Below are 23819 nucleotides of genomic sequence, written 5' to 3' on the forward strand. Positions count from 1 at the left end.
GAAGGAAGATAAAAGAAAATCTGTTAGAAAATACAGTATCATTGAGATTGAGCCAATATAAGTTTAAATTGTTTGGTACCATTCTATATAGATTGTGTGAGCCAGGAAAATGCATTGACTATCATTAAGATAGGCTGCAGGCTGTATGAGAGATCACAAGGTCAGTGAACAGAAGGAATTTCAAAGAAAAATTTTAAATGCCATTATTCTCATCTGTAAATGTAGAGGTTGATACCCTTTGGTACTGTGAAGAACAGTTGTGAGGAAAACATTCTTTTAAAAATGCCTATTCATTTTATAGTTCTATAATATTGAGGTTTAATTTACCATTTATGATAATTTTCTCAATTTTATTTTCAGATCTGTATAGCTTAGTTTGGTCAGATTTTTAAAGCAGGGATGTACATCAGAAACTTCTGGCAAGGTTTTAAAAATATAGATTTTGGGCATTGACCCTAAGCCCCTGGCTTTTAAGAAGTGAGGCCTGAAAATCTGTATTTTCAAAAGTTCTAAAAACCCCTTAGATAGCTCTAGTGTAGCATTGGCTTTGAAAACATGCTATAGATGACATTCTTTTCAAAGCCTAGCACAATTTTCTTTCACATGGAGGACTATAGATTTCTTTGTCTCCTGCTCTCTTGATACATTTCCAAATAAGAAAAAAATTAAAAGCCAGAGTATATTTTTAAAAAGAAAAGATCATGCCATTCTTCTGCCTAAAACTTTGCAATGACTTCCAGTGACACTTAAAATAAAAGCCGTGTCCTAAATGTTCGTGTTTAAGTTAACATCTCCAATGTCTTTTACCTCTCTCTTGCTCTTCACATATTTGTCTTTTGTTCTATTCCTTGGCTACAACAATCTTCATGTTCTTTTTTTGCTCTTTCTTTTCTTTCTACCTACATCACAGATTACCAAGATTTTTGCAATTGTTGGATCCTTGTTTAGATTTAGCTCAATGTCAGTTTCTCAGAAAGAACCCCAACCTGGTTAGCCCCACTTGCCACTCATTAACATATCACTTTATTTGATTTTCTTCATAGCATTTATTATTATCTGACATATCTTATGTATTTGTATATTATAATAACACCCTCAGCTATAATATTAAATATCACTTTGCACTAAGTCTAAGGCTCTAATGTGCCAGCACACTGTAGATGTTGAGTGTGTATCCAAAAGTTAGATGGAAGAAAGCAGCTCATAAAATGTCACATGAAGAACAGTGCCTCCCTGGTGGCACAGGCTGTTGAACACAACACTATGAAGCTGTTTGCAGCCTCTGCAGTGCGGGTTTGATCCCAGCAGAATCAGGAGATACTCACATGGTGCAGCAGACCTCTCCTGTCTCGCCCCCTGCTCCTCTCAGCAGTGTATTTCAGTCAGTCTGCCTGTTCTGTTCCCTGCTCTGTCTCTGGTGAATCCTCTCACCTTCCAGCACAACTGACCTGTACCCTGGTTCTTGTATAAATAAGTAAATCTTAAAAAAAAAAGAATAGCAAGTTTTAACCCTGAAAAGACAGTGATTTAAGTGTCTTGCCATCCAACAGTCTAGTACCCAAAGATTCGCTATGAAAAAAAAAAATCCATCATACACTTTATATTAGAGGCATTAATGTTTTCGTGGGTTGGAGAAAGCATAATTAAATAAATTGAATCTAATAGTATCTTTTCTTTAGGGAATAATAGCAGAGTTAAGATTTGGAGGTTAGTTTTTCTCTTAAAATTCTTTTACTGGAGAACAATCACCTTATTCCATTATGGACAAAATAGAGCAAGAAGAGGCTAATAATAGGGGGCATTGTGAATTTTGTCTCAAAGAAAACAGTGTAACAAGAGGTAAAACAAGAGATTTTCAAACTTCTGCAATTCTTCGGCTACAGATTCTAACAGAAGAGCAATATCACTGAAGTAAATTAAACCTCCGACTAATCTCATTACCTAGTGCTACAGGTTTCAGAAGCCACTTCAAATAATCTTGTCTAGAAATTACCGTGTTGTTAAAGATGATAATAAAGGGATGTCACTTTTTTTAAATTTATAAGGCTTGCATAAACTTCTCCAGGCTAGTAACTCTAAATTACAGTAAATCATTTAACTATTTCCCCAGAGTTTCAGCAGATTAACCTCAATGACCCAGTCTTTGTTATTGAAATAATATGAAGAAGAGTATAGGTGTGCTGATGTACTCAAAGATCTTTTAAATAATCTGTACTGTATTAATCTGTACTATATTAATAGTAAATTGCATATAATAGAATTATTAAAAAAAACCAAACTACAAAGCAACCTCAAAATAACTTAGAGCTTTTCAAGTAATAATGGCAAAGTTAAAATAAATTCAAGTTTTAACAAATAAGCAGTATCAAGTAAGCAATAGTATATAAAACATTTTAACGAAAGTTTAGTTTATGTCACTGGTTAAATTTAGTTTCAAAATTTGAAACTATAGAAGTACCAATTTTCTGTACTCTTTCTCCAAGTTTATTCCTCTTTTCTCAATTGCCATCTGATATCTAAAACCAATATTTGACATGAAGATAAATAGATTATATAGGTAGAGCTATTCTACAGTAGCAGGGATTATTATTACGCTATTCACCACCAGTGGCATGAACTTCAGAGAGTATTTTCAGTTTCAATCTTTTAGTAAGCTTTAATTTCAGTTCTTTATTTTTTATTTTTTATTCTGCAATATCATGTGTGTGTGTGTGTGTGCGTACTAGTTTCCATTTAAAATACATAAGTAGAACCTCATTACTTAATCCTTTACATTGTAGAATTTGCATCTCACCATCTATCTTGAAATTAATGCCTCAAATGCCTGAATCAGTTATGGACTCTCGGTATTTCCCTCCCCACATACATGCTTATTTTGAGTTAAAAATGGTACTGGGTTTTCTGGGCACTTACTTTAATCACAGAGAGGCTCTCTTACATTTAATGTGGCATGTATCAACAGGTCCATACCATCATTACTTAGTATTAGAACAAGAGTTCAAAGCAAGGCCTCATGACAGTCCATAATCAATACATGTCACTATCATCTGCCTTGTAGAATGATACCTCTACTTTTTACTAAACTATCACTAACAATATCAAATGAGAGCAGAGCAAGGCTTAGACATCATTGTGGGTCTTTCTTAAAGAAGTCTGAACCAAGAGGCAATTTTTCCAAAACCATCATAAAAATAAATGTGGTTTGAATCCTGTTTCATAATGTTTTGATTCTTTTTAAATGAAGTTGTATTTTAAGTAACCATTAAGCAGAGTTGATATTTAAAAATATATATATATATCATTTTTCTTCCGTGTCCTTATATTCTCCTAAGAGAGACAGGCATTAACACATAGCTAGCTGTGTAATTGGCAAGAACACTGACATCTTTTGGTAGGTTGAGGGCCAGCAGGAAAGGTGTTTTCATCAGGAGTAGGACACTAAGAAAGCCATCTGTGTGGTTTGTTCTCTAACTTATATCCTGATAACCATATTACCTATCTATTGGAGGAGCTGGCAAAAACATCTGTTCTTCCACTTTGGAAGTGAAGTAAAAATAATAAATTTGTTGGTTCTGTTAATTCATTATATTTAACATCATTCCACTCTACTAGGGTCCTGGATTTCACACAAAATTGTACCTACCAGGTAAAACTTGACGGAAAATAAAAATAAGTTGCAAGGAAGATATGGTGGCTTTCCTCTGATATTATGGATTGCTCTAACTCCTAGTCTTCTGAGGAGAGTATGACTTTGGGGCAATTGTGATGAGAACACCATCTAGCCACTGGAATTTTTCAGAGTGGGATTCAAATGTTTCACCCTGGAAAATCTGAGGAAAGCTTGCTTTTCCATCTCTGTGGTGCTGGACAAATATGGTTCTCTATCGCAACTGAAATTATTTTAAATGAACATTTTCTTGCTTTAAAAATTGAAGAGATTAAAAATAGGCTCTGTATATGGATTATGTAGCTTCTTATTACAACAAGAAAGAAATGAATGGTTTATTTTGCTATTTGTAAATAGTATTTGGAACCAAAAATTAAGAGAAGTTAACTAACTAAAACGTTTGCATTTGACAACAGATATTTCCAGAAATGTTTGATAGTACTTAAAATTTTCTGAGGCTTTTTTTTAAAGTTTATTTTTAAAGAAAGTACTTTTTTCTTATATCATTGTTAATTTTGGGGCAATATTTGATTTCCCCCCTCAGATGTAGTCCTCATAGTTGTCCCGCCACCATAGCACCTGTGATCCATCACCACAGTCCCTTGTGCTCTTCTCACCCTTGGTTTTAACCTCTACCCCCTTCTCTCCTGGATGTGAGGCAAATATTTTACATTCATTGTCTAATTTAATTTGTTATTTACAAAAACCACAATGGGTTGGTGCTTTATTTATTTTGTCTATGTGGAAATGGAGTCTGAACAGAACACATTTTAGCCATTTAATCATTAGCAAGAGTATCTGGAGGACTGATCCCGCTATGGATATACAGCAGGTGACCATTTTAAGGCTCGATATGACCATTTTATGGCTTGAGAGTTTGGAATTTAAGAGCATGAACTCTGGAGTCACCAGCTACCTTATATCAATTCCAATTCTAGTACTTATTAACTCTGAACCTAGTTAATTTACTTATGCATTTCTCAATTTCCCCATCTGAATGCAGGGTTAAAAAATAATCCCTCAAACACTTATTATTTATTATTATTAGGGGATGTAGTGTTTTATTCATTCTAAGTGGAGCTTGTGAGCAGTAACCAAAAATTTAAATTAAAAAATCAAGTATCAGCGGTATCAAAGCAATCTTTGCTAACAGCGAGCTCTTCACTAAGCATTTCCAAAATATATATATATATTTAAATTTAGCTGAATTATAAATTGCATCATATAAAACATCCCTTTTTACTATGGTTAAATGTCAGGGAAAAGTAAATAGAAGAATATTTTTAACCAATAAAAAAAGACAAAAATTCTTCCCTCCACAGAACTTAAATCAAGTTGAGGCTATACATAATTGCATTTTACAGTAAATTAAATATCTAAAAGCAATTGTGGATTTGTATTTTCACAAAGATTTCTGAATGGATAGTTCTTGAAAACTCAAAAATCTAATTTATTACTCAAGCCTTTTCTTGAATTCCTATTAATTTTTGATAGTTTTTTCTATATTTATCATATTTCTCATAGGATGAGTTTCTTGTAGGTGCCTCCTAGTATCTTCATGTAAATAAACATCTCTTACAGTAGTCTTACAGGTAAGAGAGTCTTCCAGTAGTCTTACAGTAGTCTTACAGTAGTCTTTTACAGTGGTTTTACTACTTTCCCTTCTGTAATATCTGAATGGTAGGATAAACAGAATGTCAAAGTAAGGAAAATATAATTGATTCAAAAGAACACTTGTACCCCTATGTTTATTGCAGCACTATTTATAATAGGTAAAACCTAGAAACAACTCAAATGACCAAAAATAGATGACTGGATCAAGAAGATGTAGTATATATACACAATGGAACATACTCACCAATCAAAAAAAGGTAAACTCATGCCATTTGTAGCAACATGGATGGAGCTAGAAGGAATTATGCTCAGTGAAATAAGTCAGAGGAAAAAGAAAAATATCAGATGGTTTCACTTATGGGAGGAATATAGGGGAACCAAATAATACATCAGTGTAAAAAAATAATAACAGTACACAACACAACAAAAACATACCATTATAAATCAGAGACATCCTGCAGGGGAGGAGGAGGGAGAGGGATCAGAGGGAGGGAGGGAGGAGCACAGGGGACTAAGGTGATAGTGTACAGTTGCATTGGTGAAGGAAACTCTATGGGGACTACACCTGAGGGAAGGAAGGGAGCAAATATTGTTTAAAAATGAACAATGATGCAAAAAGTAAGTAATAATAAGAAAGAATGTGTATTATGTGTATAATGTGTTATAATAGTATGTTATAATAATAGTGTATACCACATGAGTAGAGAAAAAATTGAATGAAAGAAAAATGGCTAATATGAGAACATAAAAAGGAGGAAAAACAAAAAAAAACTGGTAGAACAAATATAAGCACAAAATAAGAATTCAGGATAAACTCAAATTGCCTGTAACTGCAATAAATAAAAGGGTGAGATGTTACAATTAATAAGTAAAGATAGGGGCCTCCCCTGATGGCGCAGCAGTTGAGCGCTGGGCTGCGCGGCCCGCAGCCTCTGCAGCACTGGTTCGTTTCCCAGCTGCCGGCGAGGGTCCCACAAAAAAAAAAAAAGTAAAGATAGGCTGGATTAATAACTAAAATCTAACTACTTGCTCTCTAAAAGAAAGACACCTATATCACAACAACATAGAAAGTTCAAAAGTAAAAGTTTGGAAAAAGTAAACCATGCTAGTAATAAAAGAAAATTGATAACAGTCTTTTAATGTCATACAAAATATACTAAGCAAAAGCATTACAAGAGTTAATACTTCATAATGATAAAATTATCCTAAAATTGTGTGCATCTTATAAGAAAGACAAAAATATATAAAGCAAACAATAACAGAACTAAAAGGGAAAATAAACCCACCATGAACATGGGTATTAAAAAAAATAAATTAGTACTTTATAGAAAAAGCATACCAAAAAAATCAGCAATAGAACAGATTTGTTAAAAACTGGCTAATATATTTGATGCAACAGACACATGTGCTATCATATTCAGTGGCGGCAGAATATGTATCCTTTACAAACACACACAAAAAATTTACCAGATATCAGGCAATAAAGCAAGTCTTAATATATCTCAAAAATACTATAATCACAAAACATTATTTTAACACTGCTAAAAAATTAAAACTCAATTGCTAAAAAGTCAGTAAGAACACATTTACAAAATACATGTGGTCCAAATAAATCATAATATTCATTAGAAAAATATTAATAACTGAATGAAAGCATATCACTTTTGAAATATGAAGCCTAATAATGGATATTTGTATGAAACAAAGCTGAGCTAAGTAGCTATCCTAAGAAGGAAGAAAAATGACAGCAATGTCAACCAAAGGAAGAAGGAAATTACCTGTCATTCAGAACTGTTTGTTAAGATTCTTAAATTTTTGAGATTTTAGGATGATGAGAAAATAAAAATAGAATGGAGTGAGCAGAATCTTAACAAGCCCTTCTGAAATGAGACATAAAAAAGATCCTTAGCAAGTAAAAAACAAAACAAAACAGGTATCAGAGGTCTCAAAGCAATCTTTGCTAACAGCAAACTCTTCAACAAGCATTTCAGGAAAATCTTTTTTTTTTTTTAAATGTAGCTGAATTATAAATTGCGTTGTATAAACATCCCTTCTACCATGGTTAAATGTCTGGGAAAAATAATACAAGAATATTTCTGTCCTTCTAAATACATTCTCATCAGTGCAGATATTGTTTGCTATTCACACTTCTAGTTATTATGTATATCCTCTGACAAAATGGAAGTGCTTTTATCTGATAGTGGGATTTTTAAATTTTATCTATCTATCTATCTATCTATCTATCTATCTATCTATCTATCTATCTATCTATCTATCTATTTATTTAAAGATTTATTTATTTATGCATACAAGAGGTAGAATGTAGACCAGAGGAGCAGGGGGTGAGAAGATTCACCAGAGACAGAGTGGGGAGCAGAACAGGCAGACTGACTGAAATACACTGCTGAGAGGAGCAGCAGGCGAGTCAGGAGAGGTCTGCTGCACCTTTGTGGGCATTCAAACTCATGATACAGAGGCTGCCAACAGCTTCATAGGTTGCGTCTTAACCCCTTGAGCCACCAGGGGGGCTATACTGGGATTTTTTTAGTTTAAAGGTATCACTCCTAGAGTTTTGATATTCTGAGAGAGAGAGACAGAGAGACAGGTTAAGAATAGCTATGTTATAGATAAAGATATCACTTACGTGGGGGAAAGGATATGGAGTTGGGGTAGGCGGCCGAATGCAGGACTAAATGGAGTTTGTGAGCTTAGGCCTTGTTTAGAAAGTAAATTGTGAGCAATAACCAAAAATTTGAATAAAACCTGCATTTTTATAACACTCTCCTATCACTTCTCTCTTGCTCCTTTCCAGGTAAACTGGTTTCTATTTAGTTCCTCAAATATGTAATCATATTTGTCTTGTGAGGCATTTGTTTTAACAGTTCAGTCTGCCTGAAAAGATCTGCCATGTTTTCTTGTTATTTATTGCTCTGTTCCATTTTAAGGCAGTTCAACAAGTCATCTATTCACTAATTGATGGATTGTACTAGATATTGACAATTATGAATAAAACTTCTGTGAACATTTGCATATAGGATTTGTGTAGACATACGCTTAATTTCTCTTGGATAAATGCCAGAAGGTTGAATTCCTTGATAAGAAACTGACAGAATCTTCCAAGGAGGCTGTATTTTTATGCATTTCCACCAACCCTATATGACAGTGCCAATGCTAAACATCCCCACCAACAGTTGGTATTTTCTTTTACTCATTCTGGTGGTTATGGGTTAGATGTGGCTTTTTTTTAATTTTTTTAAGATTTATTTATTTATTTATGCAAGCACTGGGTGCAGTCAGAAGTGCGGGAGGGTGAGAGAATTCACCAGAGCCAGAGCAGGGAGCAGAGCAGGCAGAAGGACCGAAGTACACTGCTGAGGGGAGCAGCGGGCGGCAGGAGAGGTCTGCGGGCCATGTGGGACCCTCCTCCGGTGGCCTGGGAGCAGCCGGGCATCGAACCGGCACTGCAGAGGCTTCGGGCAGCCTCACAACCCAGCGCTCAACCGCTGTGCCACCGGGGAGGCCCTAGATGTGGCTTTAATGTGCGTTTTTCTAATGATTAATGACAATGGACATCTTTTATTATGCTTACTTTTCAGTAGCATATCTTCTTTTGCAAAGTGCCCAAAACTTTTGCCAATGTGTTATTGGGTTGGCTGTCTTCTTTTAAATTTGTTGTAAGAGTTCATTATGAATTCTGGGCCTCCCTGGTGGCGCAAGGGGTTAAGCACCGCACTATGAAGCAATCCGCAGCCTCTGCAGCACGAGTTCAATCCCTGGCCAGCCAGAGAGAAACCCACATGGCGAAGCAGACCTCTCCTGTCTCACCTGCTGTTCCCCACTCTGTCTCTGGTGGATCCGCTCAACCCCCACATCTCTGGCCTGTACCCCAGCTCTTGTATGCATAAATAAATAAATCTTTAAAAAAAAAGAATTAATTATGTATTCCATCCAGGGAAGCCCTGGATGGAATTACTTTTTCAGAGATTTGTTTGCTAGCGTGTGACTTTTCATTTTCTTAGCAATGTCATTCAAAGGTGAAATTTATTTTTGGTTATCAATTTATCACTTTTTTAGAATCTGTGCTTTAGGTATCTTACTTAATACCTCACCCAATATCATAAGGATTCTCTAATTTTTTTTCCTAAAAGTTTTAGCTCATATTTGGGTCCATAATCTAATTCAAATTAGCGTTTCTATATCATGGGAAATAAGGATCAAGATTCAATATTTTTTGTCTATATCAAATGGTTCCAGTATTGTGGAAAGATTGTTTTTTTTTTTTCTCCAATGAATTATATTTACATCTTTCTTGAAAATCATGAACTGTATATGTGCAGGCTTATTTCTGGATTTTCCATTTTTTTCATTGATCTGTCCAGTCAACTATGTTGTACAGCAATTATAGAGTAGGTCTTATAATCAGGTAGCATAGATCTACCAATTTGTTTTTCAACTATGCTTAGGCGATTCTAGAGTCCTTTACATTTTCACACATATTTTAGTTTCTACTTGTCACTTTCTGCCAAAAATTAAGCTGAAAATTTCACTTAGATTTTTTTAAATCTATGGATCAATAAATGGATTTGGGGATAAATAATATCTTAAAAATATTGAGTCTTCTGACATATTAATATGACATCCCTCCATTTATTTAGGTTTTCTTTAATTTTTCTTAGCAACATCCAGTAGTTTTCAGTATACAAATCTTTCACATGTTACCTTGATTCCTATTTATATTTTAAAAAATTGCTATATATAGTATAATTTCAATTTCCATTTACTCATGCTAGCATACAGAAATACATGTTTTTTTAAATATAATGATTCCCATTTTCAACCTTGCTAAACTCAGTTTTAACATTTCTTTATAGATTCATTTAATTTTTCTACATAGATACTATAATGTATGATGTGAATAGAAGTAGTAAATCTAGGCATCCTTTCCTTATTCCTGATTTCAGAGAAACAACCTACATAAAATATAATGCAATATGTAAAATTTTAATAGATACCCTCCTTTACAATAAGGAGTTACCCTCTAATCCTACATTACTGAGAGGAAAATTTCTATATGTATGTTGGATTTTTTATAATGCTTATGAAACATAGTAAGGTAATGAATTTTTTGTTGACATGTAAATTACATTGATTTTTTTTGACATTGGATCAATCTGTATTCCTGGCATTTAATTCATTTGGTCGTGATTTATTATCTAATTTATACTGCTGGATTCCTTTTGCTACATACCTTGTTTTATTTATCTATGTCCTCAGTTCATGAGGGACATTGTAGTTTCTTTCCCCTTAAAATGTCTTTGGGATAGTTTTGGTATAAGGATAATAGTTCCTTCATAAAATAAATTAGGAAGTATTTTCTCCTCTCTATTTCTTAGAATAATACATATATTTGATACTACCATTTTCTTAAATATTTGTTATAATTTACCTGTGATGTCATTTAAGTCTGGTATTTACAATAGAGGAAGTTTTCTAACTATAAATTTTTTACTTAATACCTATATGGCTACTCACATTCTCAATGTTTATTGAGTTTAGGTAACATATCGTTTAGAGATGTTTTATAGTTCACCTTTGTTGACAAATTTGTCGGTAAATGTTTTTGATTATATCTATTTGTAATCCTGTGGGGGTGTTCAGTCTTTCATTCCTGATAATAGACTTCAGTGTCTTTTCTTCTTTTTTTTTAAATTTTTGTTTTGAGAATATTTTAATTAGAAGTTTATCAATTTTATTAGTCTTTCCAAATAATCAGTTTCTATTTTCATTAATATTCTCCATTGTTTTTTATTTTCTATTTTTTTACTTTATGCTTTTATCTCTATGAATCTCTTATTTTTATTTATGCATACAAAAACTGAGGTGTAGGCCAGATATGCAGGAGGTAAGAGGAATCATTTTTTCTTTCTGGCTTATTTCATTGAGCATGATCCTTTCCAGTTCCATCCATGTTGCTGCAAATTGCATGGGTTTATCTTTTTTGATTGCTGAGTAATATCCCATTGTGTATATGTACTACATCTCCCTGATCCAGTCATCTATTTTTGGGCATTAGGGTTGTTTCCATAGCTTAGCTAATTATAATAAAGTAAAAATCAAAATCAACAAGCAATTATAAGCCTCCTTCCTTTTATCTTTATTAGTCACAGTGGGGAGGGATTACACACATTGGGGGAGATCACAGTCAAAATAAAGGGGGGGGTGGGAATTGTATGGGGACTATAACAAAGGTGAAAAAGCATACAGTGAAAAGCATACAATGGAAAATGGTATGAAAATCATACAATGAAAAATGGTATAAAAATATATAAAATAAAATATTATGAAAAGAATGTCCAGAAAGAAAAAAAAAATCAGTAATTTATATAGATAAATTAGGTATATACAGTGTTACATTGAGATTGAACCACTGCTATTTTTTCAATATTGCCTACACTTTTAGGTATCTCTAAACCAAACTGTCTTGGTAGCCTAGATTATTCTCTTACCTCTTGCCATCTGTTGAAAGAACACTCATCCATAAGTTTGACTCAGAAACTCTCTCCTTCACAACGACTTTCCTGCTTCTTTATCATCAGAGTCAATATTCCTTCAATGTATTACCTGTGAGATCACACAGATTTTCCTTACTGGCTACACAGTTCGTGCTTATTTTGGTTAGATTCTAAGTGCAGTGAGGCAGAAACTTGATCTTTATATCCACAGCCTCCTTCCTTTTATCTTTATTAGTCACTGACTTGGATCATCTGGAAATGAGATTCTTCATTTTGGAGTTGAGAAACAAAGAACATGAGGCCAAGGTTAATTTAGCTTAAAGTGTAGGAAATTAATCTACTAAAATATCTGGAAACCATTACTAGTAATTTTAATGAGGATTATAATTAGCTTCTTGTCAAAAGTGAGGAGCACTTTCTGTTGTGTAAGTGGCATAGAAAACTCATTTTATTTATTCTATTATTAACATGCTGCTTAAGGGTCAGGGAGGTGGACCAAGGGCAAAACATAGGTCTATTAAGTCCATAACTGAAGTGTCAATTTGTGATTAACAATTCTATATTTATAGCTGCATATTATCTAAAACTTTAGCTGTGGAATGGATTAGCTAAGAATTACATGCTGTATCAGAACATAAGACATGCTCTCAGTAGATATTTCATATTATCCCATATTGGAGTAGGAGCTTCAATCTTTCCGTGGTTCTCTTGATTTAAGGAGAAGGAGCATATCACTAATTATTTTGGGCTGCCAAATCAGCAGCAGGTTTTCAAACTATACACACCAGTTCCTCTTGAATTATATATTGTAAAGCTTCATCCAAGGGACATTTGAACAACTTTCTCATTCAAGTGCTATAAGACATATCCCTGGATATTGAATTATAAAAAAGCAACTGTAACTCAGATTTGTATTATTTTAGAAAGATTTAAAATATACTCATTTTGTAATTTGTAGCCACTTTAAGGACTCTCTCTACAGAATTACTAGACTGGGTTATTGTTTTTCTCATGTGGATTAGAAGCAAACAAAAATAATTGGAACATGAAACAAATACATTTTAGAAGTGCCATTTACTTACAGTAGTATGTGTGCCAATAAAAGTTGGGGTGAATTTGCCTAAATGAAAAGACAACTCAAAGAATGACTTGTGTACCCATGTAAAATAACAATTTTCAGGACTCAATTTCAGGATAAGTAACCTATTGATAAGAAACAGTTACCTGTGTTTATAACCTGTCCTCAGGCTTTAAGTATTCCCTCAAGATTTTTATTTTTTTTTCTCCTGCCAGTTGAATTCCTGCTTAATCTTTAAGACCTGCCTGTAATGTCACCTCTTTGGGAAAAATTCCTTGAGAACTCTGTAACTATTGTAGTTTTACTCATACATCTGTATTTCATTAAAATGATTTATTTTCTCCTTCACAGTCTCCACTAAAACCTAGTCTCTTAGAGTTATCCTATAGATAAATTTGTTCCAGTTCAATGTAAAGAACACCTGTGCATGGGAGTGAAACAGAAACCCCAAATTCTAACATCGCTCGAGGCAGCTCATCTGTCTGAGATAATGTAAGCACTATGGATTCCAAGATTCTTGGTCCACCCACTTCTATCAAGTTTTACCTTGCTGGTGCTTGTTGCTTCAACTGTCATCTTCCATGGCCATACTTATGCCCGCCTTTAAAATATTATACCTTCTCTCTCTTGCTGATTAAAATTGCTCTTAGCTTTTCCCATTCTTTATTGCCACTATTCTTTGGCATTTTAGAATTTACAGATTTTGCTTCCTGCACTCCTGGCTTCACTTCCTTAACCAATTAATATCCTATGGTGAATTACTTTATCCTCTTTCTGATCCTCACAGCTTCTTTGCCTTCTTGCCTTTCATTTATGATCAATGAGTTGACTTCCTAAAGACTTTCTCTTGGGAACACACCAAGATTGCCTGTCAGTGATGGAGAAAATTCTCTACATATTAATAGACACTAAACTGACTGGGCCCTAAGTATCCATCAGAAATGTTTACCTGGCTTTGTATTGCCCATAGTTATTCCTATCCTTCTTGACCTGATTCCCTCTTGTCTGGCATCTGACTCTTTCCCTTTCCTGGAAAATTTATTTTTATGTAGTGCAGAAGTCATATTGAAACATCTGATTATTTGTACTATTAGTTGTTCATTGAAAAATTTGTGGCAAAATATTAAATGACAGAAACAAAAAGTCGTCTTCACTCCAAGTAAGCACCTTTCTTTCCCCAGCAAGGATGTTTACTTACTTGTGGTCCTCTCAAATACAATTTATGCATATATAAGCGTAAATGTGTAAATTGCTCCTTCTTAAAACACTGTCACCGCCCTATAACATGCTGACCTCTGGATAGATGGAACTGCCTGCAGCTCTCTCCTGTCCCCTAGGAGTTAAAGCCTGATGACTTGATCTTGATAAACTCCCTGCAATATTCTGCCTCATCATCTTCTCTGCCCCATCTTTTCCTTGAGAAGTCAGTCTTCATCATGGCAGTCTCACTGATGAGCACATTATTCGCATGTAGGAAGCATTTAATAAATGGTAGAATGTTACTGTTTTATTATAATTTGCATAGGATGCATATTTTTCTGCCTTTAGTTTTTCAGTGGTAAAATTAAGCATTGTTTTCACTTGATAGATCAGGCATTCTTGGAGCTATAGAAAATAATAGTTAAGAATTTCCCAGAAGGATTATATGAAGGATGGGAAAATGCTGGGAGATAATTTTGTACCATTTATGTGGAGAAAGGCTGGGAAAAAAATTAAAGGAGTAGACTTCTGGGAAACAAAGTATACTTCATATGACTGAAAAGTCCCAATTTAGGAAATACTTCCGAACTCTGAGTCAACCATTTATGATACTTTCCTGTGTTTTATCCCAGAATTTTGGGTAGGATTTCAAAATTCTTTCAGTAAAGTAAGGAATTTATGCTCTTCTCTTTTCCTTTATGATCAATAATTTATAAATCCTACATAGCAAACATGGTGTTAAGTGAAAAAAATACATTCTAGGGTTAGCAAGTTCCTAGCGGTGCCTCTGGGATAGCAGCTTAAGAGGTGTTAGAAATAAGGGCAGCAAGTCTTCCTCTAAAAATGCAGTTAGGGCCTCCCCTGGTGGTGCAGTAGTAGAGTGCTGGGCTGCGAAGCTGCCCGCAGGCTCTGTAGTGCCGGTTCGATCCCTGGCTGCTGGCGAGGGTCCCACATGGCGTGACAGACCTCTCTTGCCGTGCCCACTGCTCCCCTCAGCAGTGTATTTCGTCAGTCTGCCTGTTCTGCTCCCCTCTCTGGCTCTGGTGAATTCTCTCACTCTCCCGTGCTTCTGACTGTACCCAGTGCTTGTATAAATAAATAAATATATCTTTTAAAAAATGCAGTTAGACAAATACTGTCTTCACTTTTTGGGAGTGATTTTGGGAGTCATCACACTCCACATCATCCTGTTGTCTCAAATCAAGTCATAATATCAACTCCTCAGACCACTTCTGACTTTTTGTGTGTGCTTTACCATTATCTTACTAAAATTTATTACCAAAAGAGCAATTAAACTACCCAAAAGGAAAAAAAAATTCTGGGGGCATTATAACCTGAGGATAAAGCTTTCTTCACTTGCTTGAATTATCTTGTTTAAAACACAGCTATGATATAACTCACTTTTTCTCTGAATTTTTGGCAACAGAGCTAGAAAGAAATAGCCATGAGATAGTTTTGATAAGTGATTGTGATTCTCTCCTCACATGAACATGTGGAATCTATAGGATACAGGGTCTACAATTTAAAATTCATCTCTCTGAGATGCATCTGTGCTATGACTAATGGTTTTATTAATAATGAAAACCATGACTTGCTTTGGTTGTGAAGCAAATTGAAGAGAACACCTTTGGGACTTTTAAAGCTGTGAATGTCAAGGTCAAGAGCAGCAGCTGCTACAGTATGATCCTCTCCCCATGTAATGGACATCAAGACACCTGATTTCCAGAAGTACTTGGTAACTCTGCTTCTGACACTGCATGAAATGTCCTATCAGTTAAAGACTTCTCATTTAAGGTCAATAAATACAGTTACAGAGGAAAAAGGATAGTAGTTAAAGACTTGACTGGCGACAAGTTTTTCTAAGCACTAAGGTAAAATAAGACAAACAAAACTTCAAGCAGCAAATACTGGTTTTCTTTTCTTTCCTAAAAAGTAATTTTTTGACATGTGCAGTCAAACATATATTATTTGCACAGAAAGTTCAGCCTAGAAAAATTCAATCTTCAGCCAATGATTTGGGTTGAATAATTTCCCAATTGCTAGATATAGTTTTCTTTAAAAGTTGGAGTACTAGATTTTTCTCAGAAACAAGCATTTTGAGAACTCTTATTTTATATCTCTCTTTCCATCTTCCCTTCTCACACTACCACACTATCACATTGTTATCTATCTATCTATCTATCTATCTATCTATCTATCTATCTATCTATCTATGTATTTTTTAAACCTTGCAAACTGTATTTTGACAAGGAAAATACCAAAGCATTTAAATAATTTTAAATGGCTGGACATTGCACTGAGTTATAGGATGTCATTAAGAATGTTTATAAAGTGTTCATTTGTCTCTATAGACCCAAGGAAATTTTTTTAAATTAAAAAAAAAAACCCACATGGAATTACCTCTAGTAATTATAAACAAATCTTCTTTGCTATTGTAAGCAAATGTTTGGTTAAACATAGTGTTCTTAGTTCATGTAGTTTGCTGCCTGAATGTTGTCAGTGCATGCATGTGCACAAGATCATGAAGTAGCCACTTGACCCAGAGGCTTTGTGAATATTTCCATCAACTGCAATTGGGCTCCTTGAAGGGTGGCCAGAGTAAGGTTGGCTAGTTTCCCTCAGATTCCATCTGGCAGTTTTGTTTTCAGACTTCATCACATTAGTTTCCATGTTTTTCAGTTATCATCTAGGACTCAAATGTTTAAAGGAATTGAGCTTCATGGGGTGTGGCATAGAGTAGACCAAGTGGAATATGTTACACACTTTTAATATCATGTATTTTTACTATTAAGTATAACTGTTGAACTTAATTTGCAATTGGATGTTATAAGTTTTAAAATACTGATAAATATTAGAGAAATAATTTTTAATGTTCTTCATCACTGTTTAAGCTAACTGTGGTTTAAGTGCAATCTGGGTAGAACTTAACATGTCAACTCAAGGAAACAGATATGTTCCCATGTACATGTGCACATGTACGTGTGTGTATATGTGCATATATGTGCTCGAACGTTTTAGGAATCTCCTAATCTAATGGTAATTTTCAAACTGTTTCAGTGTCCTAGTGGTACCCTATTAGCCTCTCCAACCCTAACTCAACTAGGGAAACTCTTATTTTATCTGTTTTGCAAATTGAGTCTTGGAATAAAATTTCATTTATGTATAGTATTCTTTTTTTTTTTTTAAGATTTATTTATTTATTTATACAAGCACTGGGTACAGTCAGAAGCGTGGGAGGGTGAGAGAATTCACCAGAGCCAGAGCAGGGAACAGAACAGGCAGACTGATGAAATACACCGCTGAGGGGAGCAGCGGGCATGGCAGGAGAGGTCTATGTGCCATGTGGGACACTTGCCGGCAGCCAGGGATCGAACCGGTGCTGCAGAGGCTGCAGGCAGCTTTGCAGCCCAGCACTCAACCACTGCACCACCAGAGGAGGCCCTAAAAATTCAATCTTTAGCCAGTAATTTGAGTCAAATAATTTCCCAATTGTTAGACATTTTCTTTAATACTTGGAGTACTAGAAACTGAAACAGAGAGAGTTTAAATAATTGTCCTCATTGTGCATAACTAGTATCTGGCAGCACTGGGATTCCAACCCAGGTTTTTGCCTTCAGATTTCATAGCCTTAGCTACTTGATTTTTTCTTTTTGGAGTTGTACTGTTCTGGAACATGTTAACATCTTTCAATTGTCTCCTCAACTACTAAGCTCTATGATACTTTTATTTCTTCTAGAACTTTGTATGATAATTTTATTGACCCTAGAAAGATTGTTCTCAGTCTGGCTCCCTGCCATTCCTAGGAAAAATCATGGTGACCTGTTTGCATAGCGTTCCCACCTCTATTCATGCTCTGAGCTCGCAATGATTAGACTAAAAAGCAGAAAAGGAAAGATCATGACTTTTCACACCCTGTATTTTTGAAAAGACTCCTCAGGTTCCCTCTCATTTCTACTTAGGGGGTTCTTTTCTTCCATATGACTGAATCCTAACCTTAGCTATGTGCCCTTCAGAAACAGAGCCAGAGTGATTCTCATAGCCATTCACTGCTTGTACTTGCTTGTGACACACACCCATAACCTGGCTTTGAAAAAAAACCAGTCACTCTCAAAAGAATTTTAATGCCTTTTTTTTTTTAATGCCTTTTTATAGAATGTAACATCCTAGAGCCTCCCTGGTGGCCTAGGTGTTAAGTCTCAGTGCCTTATCACCTCTTTGCCCTGAGTCTGATTCCCGGCCAGGGAGCTAACCCACCCATGGCTCAGTAGACCTCTCCTGTCTCGTCCACTGCTCCCCTCCCAGCAGTGTATTTCAGTAATTTGCCTGTTCTGTTCCCCACTCTGTCTGGTGAAACCTCTACCCTGCTGCACCTCTGCCCTATTCCCAGCTCTTCTACACAAAAATAATAATAAATAAAATCTTTTTTTAAAGAATGTAACATTCTATTTTTCCCATTAAATTTTTTAATTTTGAATAAACTTTTATTGACCAGGTAATGCATTCATATGGCTCAAAATTCAATGGCTATGGAAAGAGAGTGAAGGATCTTCTTCCCACTCCTATCCCCAGCTACCCAGTTTCAGCATCCAGAGACAGCCAAATGTGTTACATATAAAACAGAGTCAGTATTCTGTTCCCTTTTAACATCTATACCAATTTCACTTTCTCCCTTCTGATTGTTACAGACCCATGTCTGGCCTTGCTTTTCTCTGATATTTTCAATACTTATTTTGTTCATTGGGTGGAACAGTTCAAGTAAACAATATGTTCATTTGCAATGGTGGAGTACTGCAGAAATACAAGAAAATCATAAAACAACCGGGAATTCAATGTGGCAGAGCAAAGTTTATTAATGAGAGTGACTCATTCAGGTGAAGTTGAAATAATGCAGACAAATGCAAAATCATTTTCAACTCTGTATGAAGAATATTCTTACCCTGCATTTCACCCAACTCATTTCACTTCCCTTCCTAGTCATTAGCTGAATATAAGAACTTTGATAGAGTGGCTTGCCACTTCCTTGCTATCTATTATTCTACTGCAGTTTTCATAGTTGTCTAATGAGTAGACCTTTTGTCACAGTTCTAAATAAGACTCTGAGCATATTTGCTCTTTTGCAGCTAGAAGTAATGAAGAATACAGTAGAGAATTTTGAATTAGAAGACTTAAGTTCTAGTTCATCTCTTTGCATATTAGTAATCTATCTCCAAGCAAATTATTTTATCTCTTGAAATTACAGTTTATTTATGCAAGAGTGATTATGTGAGGACTGAATGAGACAATAGATGTGAAATGCCTGGCACATACCAGATACCCAATACGTAAGTGTTTCTTTTACTTATGGCAATTTCAAATTTCCAGATTTTTATTAATGATATTTGTGGTAGCTGGACTATGGGGTAATTTTAATTGAGCTATAATCCAGGTAACATGAAATTTTAAAAACACATACATGATCCAGTTTTTAAAACATATACATGGTTTTTAGTATATTCATAAAGTTGTGTGACTATTGACACCATTTCATGCAGAACACTCCTTCATCCCCAAAGACCCTCACATCCATTAAGTACTAGCACTCTGTCCACCACTTCCTTGCACCAAACAGACCCTGGCAACCATTAGTCTGCTGTTAGTCTCTGGAATACTGATTGTAGATATTTCATATAAAATATAACAAAATATACATTCTTTCACTTTATGTATTTTTCAGGTTCATCCATTTTATAGCAATCTGTACATTATTCCTTTTAATGACTAGCTAATACTCCATTGTCTGGATATCCCATTTTGTTTATTCTTTCATAAATTTGTGAACCTTTGAGTTATTTCTACATTTTGATTACAATGAATAATGCTACAAACTTTGTATATGTTTTTATTTGGATACTGGTTTTCAATTTTTTTTTTTTTGGTAAATGTTTAGGAGTAGAACTATTGGGTCATAGGGTAATATAGCTATGCTCAAATTTTTGAGGGAGGGATTGTTGAAATATTTTTCATAATTGCTACACCAAATTACATGCCCAGCACCAATTTATGAGGATTTATAAACATTCTTACCCATTGTTATTGTTGATATTTCTATATTTTTGATTATTGTCATTGTTGTTTGTGTGAGCTTGTGCCTTATTTTGGTTTTGACTTTCATTTCGTAAATGACTGACAACTTAGAATTTTTTATATGTATATTAGCTATTTGTATATCTTCCTTTTAAAAAATCTATTAAAATTCCTGGACTATTAAAATTGGGATGTATTTTTTTTTTGTTGCAATATATGTATGTTTTTTTGTTGTTGTTGCACTATTCAATATATAATTTCAACTATTTTCTCCCATTCTGGGGTTTATTTTCTAATTATTTATGATGGCCTCAAATACACAAAAGTTTTAAATTTTAATGAAATCCTATCCCTCTGTTGTTTCCTTTGGTTCTTTCTTGTGGTTTTCATTACATCTACAAAAACTTTGCCTAATCAGTAGCAATGATTTATGCCTATGTTTTCTCCTAAAGGTTTTAGAATGATAAATCTTACATTTTATATTTTAAATTTTTTCTTTTTTTATTGGATAACATTGGTTGACAACATTGTAGATGCTTTAGAGGCATAGGATCACACCCTCCAGGTTTATGTTGTTACAGCATTCCCACCACCAAGATACTGAAAGTATTATGTCTTAGTCCATTGTGCACTCTCTGCATATTGCTCTCCTTTTTCACCCCTACCTCTCTAGATGGTGTCAGTTCTACTGTGATAATTTTAGTGTTTTTTTTAAATATTTATTTATTTATATATACAAGAGCTGGGGTACAGGCCAGAAGTATGGGGGTGAGAGAATTCACCAGAGACAGCGTGGGGAGCAGAACAGGCAGATTGACCAAAGTACACTGCTGAGGGGAGCAGTGGGCGGGTCAGGAGAGATCTGCTGCACCATGTGGCTTCCTCCCTGGCTGGAGATTGAACTTGTACTGCAGTTGCTGCGGATAGCTTCATACATTGCATCTTAACCCCTTGTGCCACCAGGGAGGCCCAATTTTAGTGTTTCTTATTGGTTTGATTTTGTCTGAAATTTTGTTCAGTTTCTTTGTATCACACATGTAAGTGACATCATTTGCTATTTGTCTTTCATTTTTGACTTGCTGTGCTTAGCATAATCCCCTCCAATTCCATCCATGTTGTCACAAATGACAAGAGTCTATCTTTTGTTATTTTTTTCTGGCTGAGTTGTATTCCTTTGTTTACATATGTCACATCTTCCTAATCTACTCATCTATCTTTGAACACTATGTTGTTTCCATATCACAGTTATTGTAAATAGTGCTGCAATGAAAATAGGAGTGCATATATTCCTTTAGTGTGTTTTTGCATTATTCATATAGGTAACTAGGAATGGAATTACTAGAGCACATGGTTGGTATATTCTCAATATTTTGAGAAAATTCCATATTCTTTTCCTTAGGGCTGGACAAGTCTGCAGTCTCAGAAATGAATGTCTCTTTTTCTCCTCACTCACAATTGTGTTTTCTGGTCTTTCTGATATGGGCCATTCTCACAGGTGTGAGGTGTTATCTCATGGTGGTTTTGGTTTGCATTTCTGTGACAATAAATGATAATGACCCTTTTTTCATATGCCTGTTGACCACCTGAGTACTTTCTTTAGAAAAGTGTGTATATAGCTCTTCTCTCCTCCTGCCCTTATATTTTTTGGTTGGATTTTCTTTTTCCTATGTTATTTAAGTTTTTTTGTAGATCTTGTATATCAGCCCCTTGTCAGATGTATGGTGTGCAAATATTTCCCCCCATTCAGTAGGGTGTCCTTTTGTTTTAGTGACAGTTTATTTCCTATGTGGGAGACTTTTAGTTTGATGTAATTCCAATTTTTTTGTATTTCCTGTCTCTTGCTGTTGGAGACAAATCCACAAAGACATTACTGAAGCATATGTCATGGAGTATTTTGCCTTTGTTTTCTTCTATTTATTTTATGATTTCAGGCCTTATAGCCAAAATTTTAATAAATTTTCAGTTAATTTTTATGTATTGTGTTGAGATGTTGGTCTGGTTTCATTTTTTTACATGTAGCTATCCAGTTATCGGAGCAACATTTGTTGAAGAGACTTTGCTTTTTCCAATGCATATCTGCTTTTCTGTAATAGATTAACTGTCCATCTAACTTTGGGTTTATTTATGGGCTATCAATGCTATTCCATTGGTCTGTATGTCTATTTTGTTCCAGTATCATGCTGTTTGATTATTGTAGTCTGTGGTATAGTTTGAAGCCTGGTCTTGTGATACTACCTACTCTTCTTTTTATTTTTGTTCAGAATTTCTTTGGCTATTAGGAGTCTTTTGTGATTCTGTATGAATTTCAGTAATGTTTGTTCTATTTCTTTGAAGAATGTCACTGGAAAGGGCATAAGGATTACTTTGAATATGTATATTGCTTTGGATATGATGATTGTTTTAATGATGTTAAGTCTTCGAATCCATGATCATGGAATATCTTTCCATTTCTTTATGTATTTTATTTTGTTAACAATATCTTATAATTTTCATGTACAGGTCCTTTTGGTAAGGCTACTCCTAGGTATTTAAGTATTTAAGTCTTTTGATGCAATTGAATAGTGTGTGTATATACATATACATACATACATACATACATACATACATATGTACACAAACACACACAGACACAGACACACACATTTCTCTTCCAGTTCATCATTTGCAAAGAGGTGCAACTGATTTTTGTAAGTTGATTTTGTAATCTGCCACTTTCTATACTGATTTATTGTTTCAATTAGGTTTTTTTTTAGTGCAGGATTTATGCTTTTCTAGGTATAGTATATCATTTTCAAATAATAATTGATTTACTTCTCTTTTGTCACTTAGATTATATTTATATCTTTCTCTTGCCTAATTGTTCTAGTTATATTGAACTCTAGTGGTGAAAGTGGTTATTCTTTTCTTGTACCAGATCTTATAGGAAAAGTTTTCACTTATTTTCCCTCAAGCCTAATGTTAATTGTTGTTTTGTCACGTGTGACTTTAATTATGTTTAAATGTTTCTTCTACCCCATTTTCAGGGAGGGTTTCATCATAAATGGATGTTGAATCTTATCAGATGCTTAACTCTGTACCAATTGATATCATTAATGATTTTTATTTTTCCTTTTGTTAATGTGGTGAATTACATTGATTGCTTTTCTGCTGTTGAACTACTCTTGCATCCCTGGAATAAATCCCATTTGATCATAATGTGCAATATTTTCAATGCATGGCTGCATTTAATTTACTAAGATTTTGTTCGGGATTTTTGCCCTAGTTCACTTGGAATATTGGTCTGTAATTTTATTTTTCTAAGATGTCATCGACTACTTTGGTATCAGAGTAATGTTTGCTTCATAAAATATGTTTGGAAACATTCCTTCTTTCTAAAAATTCTGGAAAAGTTTGAGAAGGATAGGTATTAGTTTGTCTTTGATGGGTTGATAAAAGCCACATATGATACCATCTGGTCCTGGGCTTATTTTTTGGGGGGAGGGCGGGAACGCCTTTTGATTACTTTTTCTATTTTCTTCCTAGTAATTGGTCTGTTTAAGATTCTGTCCTGAAAGTTCGTATATCTTTAAGAAATTGCCTATTCTTCTTGGTTATTGAATTTATTGAATAGATATTTCTATTTTGATTTCTATTCATTTATTCTCTAATTTTTCTTAGTTCCTTCCTGCTACCTGATTTTAACTTT

The sequence above is a fragment of the Talpa europaea genome (genome assembly GCF_964194135.1).
Source record: "Talpa europaea genome assembly, chromosome: 13".
Classification (NCBI taxonomy): Eukaryota; Metazoa; Chordata; class Mammalia; order Eulipotyphla; family Talpidae; genus Talpa; species Talpa europaea.